Source organism: Ranitomeya variabilis, chromosome 1 (assembly GCF_051348905.1).
Source record: "Ranitomeya variabilis isolate aRanVar5 chromosome 1, aRanVar5.hap1, whole genome shotgun sequence".
NCBI classification, from domain to species: Eukaryota; Metazoa; Chordata; class Amphibia; order Anura; family Dendrobatidae; genus Ranitomeya; species Ranitomeya variabilis.
Genome location: NC_135232.1, coordinates 604,386,771 through 604,398,864, shown reverse-complemented (window position 1 = coordinate 604,398,864; position 12,094 = coordinate 604,386,771).

Here is a 12,094-nt window from a genome sequence, read left to right as displayed (position 1 = left end):
GGCTCCATTGGGACACGCCTCTTCTCCAGAAATATGCGCACGCGCACTGCGCACATCAGACGAGCGGGGGATACCGCGTCTGATCTCGGCATACTCTTCTCCCATGAACACCAGGTAATTCGTTTTAAAATATCCGTCTGTACTTCCTGCGGTGACACTTCAGGTTATTCAACCTGTTTATCTTCTCTCCGCAGCATACCTGGTTCATAATATAACAATCCCTAACAGGTATGCCCACCGCTTCTTTCCTACCTGGCACATATTACACTGACGGTTAGGGTCACATGTCACCCTTTGTCTCTGATATAGGCGCTGCCCTCTATATGCCCGGGGACACAATTGTCCCTTTTATCCACGCATTATTCGCTATAAGTACGGTACGTTACATACTATCTTCCACTATATCATTTTCTTCTCTGATCAGATCTACACCTAATATTAAAGGCTTGAATTTATTCACCTCTCTCTGCACCACTAGATATCTATGATTGCTCTGTATTATCTTGTATTGACCAGACTATTGTTGAGCTCTTATAACGCTGTTGTCTAGCCTCATGTTGTATATACTTTTGTTTCTTCACTGTATTTAATTTATGTATATATTTCTCACTTTGTAGTAACTGATGAAGGTCCTGTTTGTTTTTGGACCGAAACCTTTTAGTACTACATTAAAAAATCTTCCACTTGAGCATAAAGTTGAGTGCAAGGTCTATTACTCTGTTATTATGGGAGCACTGTCGATATCACTGTTATTATGGGAGTGAGTCGCCCGCCAGGGCTGTGGGGTACTCGGTACCGGGTCTGGTACTCAAAGGGGGATGTCTGTTATGACCCCAATGGCAGAGGGTCTCAGAAATAATTACTAAGTCTGCAAACACAAAAAACCAGCTCATAGGGCAGTGGTAACTGAGCTGACCATATATCTAATCCTAGCACCACAAATAGCAGCAGCCGGGGAACGTGCCTACGTTGGTTCTAGACGTCTCGCGCCAGCCGGAGAACTAACTAACCCTAGAAGGGAAAAGAAAGACCTTTCTTGCCTCCAGAGGAAAGACCCCAAAAGTTGGATACAAGCCCCCAACAAATAATAACGGTGAGGTAAGAGGAAAAGACAAACGTAAGAATGAGCTAGGTATTTAGCAAAGAGAGGCCCACTAGCTAATAGCAGAATATAGTAAGATGACTTATATGGTCAGCAAAAACCCTATCAAAATATCCACGCTGGATATTCAAGAACCCCCAAACCGTCTAACGGCCCGGGGGGAGAACACCAGCCCCCTAGAGCTTCCAGCAAAGTCAGGAATCACATTTAGTACAAGCTGGACAAAAATAAAAGCAAGCAAATAACCAAAAAACAAAGAAGCAGGACTTAGCTTAATTTTGCACGAACAAGGAGCAGCAGACAGGAGCAAACAGAAAGGATCTGATTACAACGATGCCAGGCACTGGACTAAGGATCCAGGAAGTTTATATAGCAACACCCCTGGACTAACAACCCAGGTGGGTGCCAAACTGAGGAAAGACAATCCCAGAGTCATATCACTAGTAACCACAAGAGGGAGCCAAAAAGTCTAATTCACAACAGTACCCCCCCTTAAGGAGGGGTCACCGAACCCTCACCAAGACCACCAGGGCGATCAGGATGAGCAGCGTGAAAGGCACAAACTAAATCGGCCGCATGCACATCAGAAGCAACCACCCAGGAATTATCCTCCTGACCATAGCCCTTCCACTTGACCAGATACTGAAGCCTCCGTCTGGAGAGACGAGAATCCAAGATCTTCTCCACCACGTACTCCAACTCGCCCTCAACCAACACCGGAGCAGGAGGCTCAACAGAAGGAACCACAGGTACAACGTACCGCCGCAACAAAGACCTATGGAACACGTTGTGAATGGCAAACGACACCGGAAGATCCAAGCGAAAGGACACAGGATTAAGGATTTCCAATATCTTGTAAGGACCGATGAAGCGAGGCTTAAATTTAGGAGAGGAGACCTTCATAGGAACAAATCGAGAAGACAGCCATACCAAATCCCCAACACGAAGTCGGGGACCCACACCGCGGCGGCGGTTGGCAAAACGCTGAGCCTTCTCCTGTGACAACTTTAAGTTGTCCACCACATGATTCCAGATCTGCTGCAACCTATCCACCACGGAATCTACCCCAGGACAGTCAGAAGGCTCCACATGTCCCGAGGAAAAAGGAGGATGGAAACCAGAGTTGCAGAAAAATGGCGAAACCAAAGTAGCGGAACTAGCCCGATTATTAAGGGCAAACTCAGTCAACGGCAAGAAGGTCACCCAATCATCCTGATCTGCCGAAACAAAACACCTCAAATAAGCCTCCAGAGTCTGATTAGTTCGCTCCGTTTGTCCATTAGTCTGAGGATGAAAGGCAGACGAAAACGACAAATCAATGCCCATCCTAGCACAAAAGGATCGCCAGAACCTGGAAACAAACTGGGATCCTCTGTCAGACACAATATTCTCAGGAATGCCGTGTAAACGAACCACATTCTGAAAGAACACAGGAACCAGATCGGAAGAGGAAGGCAGCTTAGGCAAAGGCACCAAATGGACCATTTTAGAAAAGCGATCACATACCACCCAGATGACAGACATGCCCTGAGACACCGGGAGATCCGAAATGAAATCCATGGAAATGTGTGTCCAAGGCCTCTTCGGGACAGGCAAGGGCAAGAGCAACCCGCTGGCACGAGAACAGCAAGGCTTAGCTCGAGCACAAGTCCCACAGGACTGCACAAATGACCGCACATCCCGTGACAAGGAAGGCCACCAAAAGGACCTAGCCACCAGATCTCTGGTGCCAAAAATTCCCGGATGCCCCGCCAACACCGAGGAATGAACCTCGGAAATGACTCTGCTGGTCCACTTATCAGGAACAAACAGTCTGTCAGGTGGACAAGAGTCAGGTCTACCAGCCTGAAATCTCTGCAACACACGTCGCAAATCAGGAGAAATGGCCGACAAGATAACTCCCTCTTTAAGAATACCAACTGGTTCTGCGACTCCAGGAGAGTCAGGCACAAAGCTCCTTGAAAGAGCATCAGCCTTCACATTCTTTGAACCTGGTAAATACGAGACCACAAAGTCAAAACGGGAGAAAAACAATGACCAGCGGGCCTGTCTAGGATTCAGGCGTTTAGCGGACTCGAGATACATCAAATTTTTGTGATCAGTCAAGACCACCACACGATGCTTAGCACCCTCGAGCCAATGACGCCACTCCTCAAATGCCCACTTCATGGCCAGCAGCTCCCGATTGCCAACATCATAATTCCGCTCAGCAGGCGAAAACTTCCTAGAGAAGAAAGCACATGGTCTCATTACCGAGCAACCAGGGCCTCTCTGCGACAAAACGGCCCCTGCTCCAATCTCAGAAGCATCCACTTCGACCTGAAAGGGAAGTGAGACATCAGGCTGGCACAAAACAGGCGCCGAAGTAAACCGGCGCTTCAACTCTTGGAACGCCTCCACGGCTGCAGGAGCCCAGTTAGCAACATCAGAACCTTTCTTGGTCATATCCGTCAAAGGTTTAACAACGCTAGAAAAATTAGCGCTAAAACGACGGTAGAAGTTAGCAAAACCCAAGAACTTCTGAAGACTCTTAACTGACGTGGGTTGAGTCCAATCATGAATAGCTCGGACCTTGACTGGGTCCATCTCCACAGCAGAAGGGGAAAAAATAAACCCCAAAAAGGGAACCTTCTGTACTCCAAAGAGACACTTTGAGCCCTTAACAAACAAAGCATTCTCACGCAAAACCTGAAACACCATCCTGACCTGCTCCACATGTGAGTCCCAATCTTCAGAGAAAACCAGAATATCATCCAGATAAACAATCATAAATTTATCCAGATACTTCCGGAAAATATCATGCATAAAGGACTGAAACACTGAGGGAGCATTAGAGAGCCCAAAAGGCATCACCAAGTACTCAAAATGACCTTCGGGCGTATTAAATGCTGTCTTCCATTCATCTCCTTGCTTAATGCGCACAAGGTTGTACGCACCACGAAGATCTATCTTGGTGAACCACTTGGCACCTTTAATCCGGGCAAACAAGTCCGACAACAGAGGCAAAGGATACTGAAATTTAACAGTGATTTTATTCAGAAGCCGATAGTCAATACAAGGTCTCAAAGATCCGTCCTTCTTGGCCACAAAAAAGAATCCCGCACCAAGAGGGGAAGAGGATGGACGGATATGCCCCTTCTCCAGAGACTCCTTGATATACGAACGCATTGCGGCATGCTCAGGTACAGACAGATTAAATAGTCTTCCCTTAGGAAATTTACTACCTGGAATCAAATCTATGGCGCAGTCACAGTCCCTATGAGGAGGCAGAGCACTGGACCTGGACTCGCTGAATACATCCTGATAATCAGACAAATACTCAGGAACTTCCGAAGGAGTAGAGGAAGCAATAGACACCGGCGGGGAATCAGCATGAATTCCCTGACAGCCCCAACTTGACACAGACATTGCCTTCCAATCCAAGACTGGATTGTGGGTCTGTAACCATGGCAGACCCAAAACGACCAAATCATGCATTTTATGCAGAACAAGAAAACGAATCAACTCCCGATGTTCAGGAGTCATGCACATGGTTACCTGCGTCCAAAACTGCAGTTTATTTTCCGCCAATGGCGTAGCATCAATACCTCTAAGAGGAATAGGATTTACCAACGGTTCAAGAACAAAACCACAGCGCTTGGCAAATGACAGATCCATAAGACTCAGGGCAGCACCTGAATCCACAAACGCCATAACAGGGTAAGAAGACAATGAGCAAATTAAAGTCACAGACAAAATAAATTTAGGTTGCAAATTACCAATGGCGACAGGACTAACAACCCTTATTAGGCGTTTAGAGCATGCTGATATAACATGTGTAGAATCACCACAGTAAAAACACAACCCATTCTGACGTCTATGATTTTTCCGCTCATTTCTAGTCTGAATTCTATCACATTGCATTAAATCAGGTGTTTGTTCAGACAACACCACCAGAGGATTAGCGGTTTTGCACTCCCGCAAACGCCGGTCAATTTGAATAGCCAGCGCCATGGAATCATTCAGACTTGTAGGAATGGGGAAACCCACCATCACATTCTTAATGGCTTCAGAAAGGCCATTTCTGAAATTTGCGGCCAGAGCACACTCATTCCACTGAGTAAGCACGGACCATTTCCGAAATTTTGGGCAATACACTTCAGCTTCATCCTGGCCCTGAGAAATAGCCAGCAAGGCTTTTTCTGCCTGAACTTCAAGATTGGGTTCCTCGTAAAGCAATCCAAGCGCCAGAAAAAACGCATCAATATTTGCCAATGCCGGATCTCCTGATATATGGATATCTCGTCTTTTATGTAATAGGGTGCCAACCTCCGCTGTTAGGTAGTGGCTAATAGGGTTCGTTATAGGGTTATATATAGAGAGCACGGTTGTCTGCTGTGTTTGTTTGTGGTTGTTTTTCATGGTTTTAAGTGTATTGATTAAAAGGTATGTTTTAATTGTAATATCAAATATAGGATTTTAGGTCGCTTGTTTGTACTTTTTGATTCCTTTTGGCCTATAGGTTATTTTGATTTTATGGTTCCTTTAAGAATTTATTATTATTATAGCGCCATTTATTTATTCCATGGCATTTTACATGTGAATATAAATATCCTCTATTTTTCCAGGACACGTTGTTCTTGCTCCTTGGTGTGTTGATGTGTATAACACCCAGACTTGGATAAGTGATCACTTGCGTTGTTTTCTCATTAGACTGGTCAGGGCTCAGTCAGGTATTCATCCATATTATAAATGAGGAACATCTAGAATCACAGGAACGTCTATTCCCCTGACACAAAATGCACTGTAGGTCTCAAGCAGACCAGACAATAACAGGTTACCCATAGCAACCAATCAGATAACTGATCTCTTTATATAAACGTCACTGACAACATGAAAGCTGCAAGCTGATTGGCTGTTCTTGACAACTCTGAAGTGAAGGCCTCTATACAACTTGATGAGGATGCCTGTTTGGCATCTTCTCATTTCCCGCAATGGTTCTCTTGCCTCAGATTCTCTACATCAGGGGTGGGGAACCTCAGGCCTCAGGGCCATTTACTGTCCTCGATGACCTTTTATCAGGCCCTGAAGCAGATTCTCAGGGAGTGTTTTATTATCGGTGATTTTATGCTTTCAATCTGCTTTTTAGTTAGAAGTATATTTTTTCCTATGACATACCTCCCAACTTCCGGGGAAGGGAAAGATGGACAAAGTCAGTGGCGCGCGTAGCGCGCCGCGGCAAATTTTAGGCCACACCCATTTCACAACTAGCCACGGCCTAACCACACCCATTTAGCACTTCTGATCACAATGTTTCGTTAAAAATAATTATGAACAAAAAAATATGGCCACACACGACGCTCCATATTGAACAATGGCCACACACGACGCTCCATACTGTACAATGGCCACACACGACGCTCCATACTGTACAGTGGCGACACACGACACTCCATACTGTACAATGGCCACACACGACGCTCCATACTGTACAATGGCCACACACGATGCTCCATACTGTACAGTGGCCACACACGACGCTCCATACTGTACAATGGCCACACACGACGCTCCATACTGTACAATGGCCACACACGACGCTCCATAGTGTACAATGGCCACACACGACGCTCCATACTGTACAATGGCCACACACGATGCTCCATACTGTACAGTGGCCACACACGACGCTCCATACTGTACAATGGCCACACACGACGCTCCATACTGTACAATGGCCACACATGACGCTCCATAGTGTACAATGGCCACACACGACGCTCCATATTGTACAATGGCCACACACGACGCTCCATACTGTACAATGGCCACACACGACGCTCCATAGTGTACAATGGCCACACACGACGCTCCATATTGTACAGTGGCCACACACGACGCTCCATAGTGAACAGTGGCCACACACGACGCTCCATATTGTACAATGGCCACACACGACGCTCTATACTGTACAATGGCCACACACGACGCTCCATACTGTACAGTGGCCACACACGACGCTCCATAGTGTACAATGGCCACACATGACGCTCCATACTGTACAATGGCCACACACGACGCTCCATATTGTACAATGGCCACACACGACGCTCTATACTGTACAATGGCCACACACGACGCTCCATACTGTACAATGGCCACACACGACGCTCCATAGTGTACAATGGCCACACACGACGCTCCATATTGTACAATGGCCACACACGACGCTCCATACTGTACAGTGGCCACACACGACGCTCCATAGTGTACAGTGGCCACACACGACGCTCCATACTGTACAATGGCCACACACGACGCTCCATACTGTACAGTGGCCACACACGACGCTCCATAGTGTACAGTGGCCACACACGACGCTCCATAGTGTACAATGGCCACACACGACGCTCTATACTGTACAATGGCCACACACGACGCTCCATACTGTACAGTGGCCACACACGACGCTCCATACTGTACAGTGGCCACACACGACGCTCCATAGTGTACAGTGGCCACACACGACGCTCCATATTGTACAATGGCCACACACGACGCTCCATACTGTACAATGGCCACACATGACGCTCCATACCTACAGTGGCCACACACGACGCTCCATACTGTACAGTGGCCACACACGACGCTCCATAGTGTACAATGGCCACACACGACGCTCCATACTGTACAGTGGCCACACACGACGCTCCATAGTGTACAATGGCCACACACAACGCTCCATACTGTACAATGGCCACACACGACGCTCCATAGTGTACAGTGGCCACACACGACGCTCCATACTATACAGTGGCCACACACGACGCTCCATAGTGTACAATGGCCACACACGACGCTCCATACTGTACAATGGCCACACACGACGCTCCATACTGTACAATGGCCACACACGACGCTCCATACTGTACAATGGCCACACACGACGCTCCATAATGTACAGTGGCCACACACGACGCTCCATACTGTACAATGGCCACACACGACGCTCCATACTGTACAGTGGCCACACACGACGCTCCATAGTGTACAGTGGCCGCACACGACGCTCCATAGTGTACAATGGCCACACACGACGCTCTATACTGTACAATGGCCACACACGACGCTCCATAGTGTACAATGGCCACACATGACGCTCCATACTGTACAATGGCCATTGGCCACATTATGCTCCATACTGTATAATGGCCCCACATGATGCTGCGTACAGTATACTTGCCCCACGTGATGGTCCATACAGTATAATGGCGCCACATGATGCTTTGTACAGTATAATGGCCCCACACGATGCTGGGTATAGTATAATGGCCACACATAATGCTGGGTGCAGTATAATGGCCACACATGGTTACCCCACCCCCATCATTGCCTTCTCCATCACTACACACACACCTTTCACCGTGCTCCCTTGCAGCAGCCGGCAGCTTCCACTCCCACAGCGCTGAATGGTGTCATCCAGCTGCGCCGCTGACTGCTCACGTCGCTGCAGCTGTGATACGCCACTGATAAAGACCTCCGTGTCTCCTGTGCCAGTCAGTGTCAGAGCGAGGAGCAATATCTGCTCCGATCCGACACAGCCAGCGTCCGCTCCGTACACCTCGTACACATGCGACTCCGCTCCATACACCTTGTACATACACGACTCTGCTCCATACACCTTGCACATGCGGCTCCGCTCCGTACACACACGGCTCCGCTCCGTACACCTCATACACACACGGCTCCACTCCATACACTTTGTACACACACGGCTCCACTCCATACACTTTGTACACACACGTCTCCGCTTCGTACACCTCATACACACACGGCTTCTCTCCATACATCTCGTACACACACGGCTCCACTCCGTACACCTCGTACACACACGGCTCCACTCCGTACACCTCGTACACACATGGCTCTGCTCCATACACGTCGTACACACATGGCTCTACTCCATACACGTCGTACACACATGACTGCGCTCCATACACCTTGCACATGCGGCTCCGCTACGTACACCTCGTACATACGGCTCCACTCCGTACACACATGGCTCTGCTCCATACACCTTATACACACACGGCTCCGCTCCGTACACCTCGTACACACACAGCTCTGCTCCATACACCTTGCACATGCGGCTCCGCTCCGTACACCTCGCACACACACGGCTCCACTCCGTACACCTCGCACACACACGGCTCCACTCCGTACACCTCGTACACACACGGCTCCACTCCGTACACCTCGTACACACACGGCTCCGCTCCATACACATTGCACACGCTGCTCTGCTCCGTATACCTTGCACACACACGGCTCCGCTCCGTACACCTCATACACATACGGCTCCTCTCCGTACACCTCATACACACACGGCTCCGCTCCATACACCTCGTACACACACGGCTCCACTCCATACACCTCGTACACACACGGCTCCGCTTCGTACACCTCGTACACACACGGCTCCGCTATATACACCTCGCACACACACGGCTCCGCTCCGTACACCTCATACACATACGGCTCCGCTCCGTACACCTCATACACATACGGCTCCTCTCCGTACACCTCATACACACACGGCTCCGCTCCGTACACCTCGTACACACACGGCTCCTCTCCGTACACCTCGTACACACACGGCTCCGCTCCGTACACCTCATACACATACGGCTCCTCTCCGTACACCTCGTACACACACGGCTCCGCTCTGTACACCTCATACACATACGGCTCCTCTCCATACACCTCATACACACACGGCTCCGCTCCGTACACCTCATACACATACGGCTCCTCTCCGTACACCTCGTACACACACGGCTCCGCTCCATACACCTCGTACACACACGGCTCCACTCCGTACACCTCGTACACACACGGCTCCACTCCGTACACATTGCACACGCTGCTCTGCTCCGTATACCTTGCACACACACGGCTCCGCTCCGTACACCTCATACACATACGGCTCCTCTCCGTACACCTCGTACACACACGGCTCCGCTCCATACACCTCGTACACACACGGCTCCACTCCATACACCTCGTACACACACGGCTCCGCTTCGTACACCTCGTACACACACGGCTCCGCTATATACACCTCGCACACACACGGCTCCGCTCCGTACACCTCATACACATACGGCTCCTCTCCGTACACCTCGTACACACACGGCTCCGCTCCGTACACCTCATACACATACGGCTCCTCTCCGTACACCTCATACACACACGGCTCCGCTCCGTACACCTCGTACACACACGGCTCCAATCCGTACACCTCGTACACACACGGCTCCGCTCCGTACACCTCATACACATACGGCTCCTCTCCGTACACCTCGTACACACACGGCTCCGCTCCGTACACCTCATACACACACGGCTCCGCTCCATACACCTCATACACACACGGCTCCGCTCCGTACACCTCATACACATACAGCTCCTCTCCGTACACCTCGTACACACACGGCTCCGCTCCGTACACCTCATACACACACAGCTCCTCTCCGTACACCTCGTACACACACGGCTCCGCTCCATACACCTCGTACACACACGGCTCCTCTCCGTACACCTCGTACACACACGGCTCCGCTCCGTACACCTCGTACACACACGGCTCCGCTCCGTACACCTCATACACATACGGCTCCTCTCCGTACACCTCGTACACACACGGCTCCGCTCCATACACCTCGTACACACACGGCTCCTCTCCGTACACCTCGTACACACACGGCTCCGCTCCGTACACCTCATACACATACGGCTCCGCTCCGTACACCTCGTACACACACGGCTCCGCTCCGTACACCTCATACACATACGGCTCCTCTCCGTACACCTCGTACACACACGGCTCCGCTCCATACACCTCGTACACACACGGCTCCTCTCCGTACACCTCGTACACACACGGCTCCGCTCCGTACACCTCATACACATACGGCTCCGCTCCGTACACCTCGTACACACACGGCTCCGCTCCATACACCTCGTACACACACGGCTCCGCTCCGTACACCTCGTACACACACGGCTCCGCTATATACACCTCGCACACACACGGCTCCGCTCCATACACCTTCCACATGCGGCTCCACTACGTACACCTCGTACACACACGGCTCCGCTCCATACACCTCGTACACACACGGCTCCGCTCCGTACACCTCATACACACACGGCTCCGCTCCGTACACCTCATACACATACGGCTCCGCTCCGTACACCTCGTACACACACGGCTCCGCTCCATACACCTCGTACACACACGGCTCCACTCCATACACCTCGTACACACACGGCTCCGCTCCGTACACCTCATACACACACGGCTCCGCTCCGTACACCTCATACACATACGGCTCCGCTCCGTACACCTCGTACACACACGGCTCCGCTCCATACACCTCGTACACACACGGCTCCGCTCCATACACCTCGTACACATACGGCTCCACTCCATACACCTCGTACACACACGGCTCCGCTCCGTACACCTCATACACACACGGCTCCGCTCCGTACACCTCATACACATACGGCTCCGCTCCGTACACCTCGTACACACACGGCTCCGCTCCATACACCTCGTACACACACGGCTCCGCTCCGTACACCTCGTACACACACGGCTCCGCTATATACACCTCGCACACACACGGCTCCGCTCCATACACCTTCCACACACGGCTCCGCTCCATACACCTTGTACACACACGGCTCCGCTCCGTACACCTCGTACACACACGGCTCCGCTCCATACACCTCGTACACACACGGCTCCGCTCCGTACACCTCGTACACACACGGCTCCGCTCCATACACCTCGTACACACACGGCTCCGCTACGTACACCTCATACACACACGGCTCCTCCCCATACACCTCGTACACACACGGCTCCACTCCGTACACTCCGTACACACACACGGCTCTGCTCCATACACCTTATACACACACGGCTCCGCTCCGTACACACAC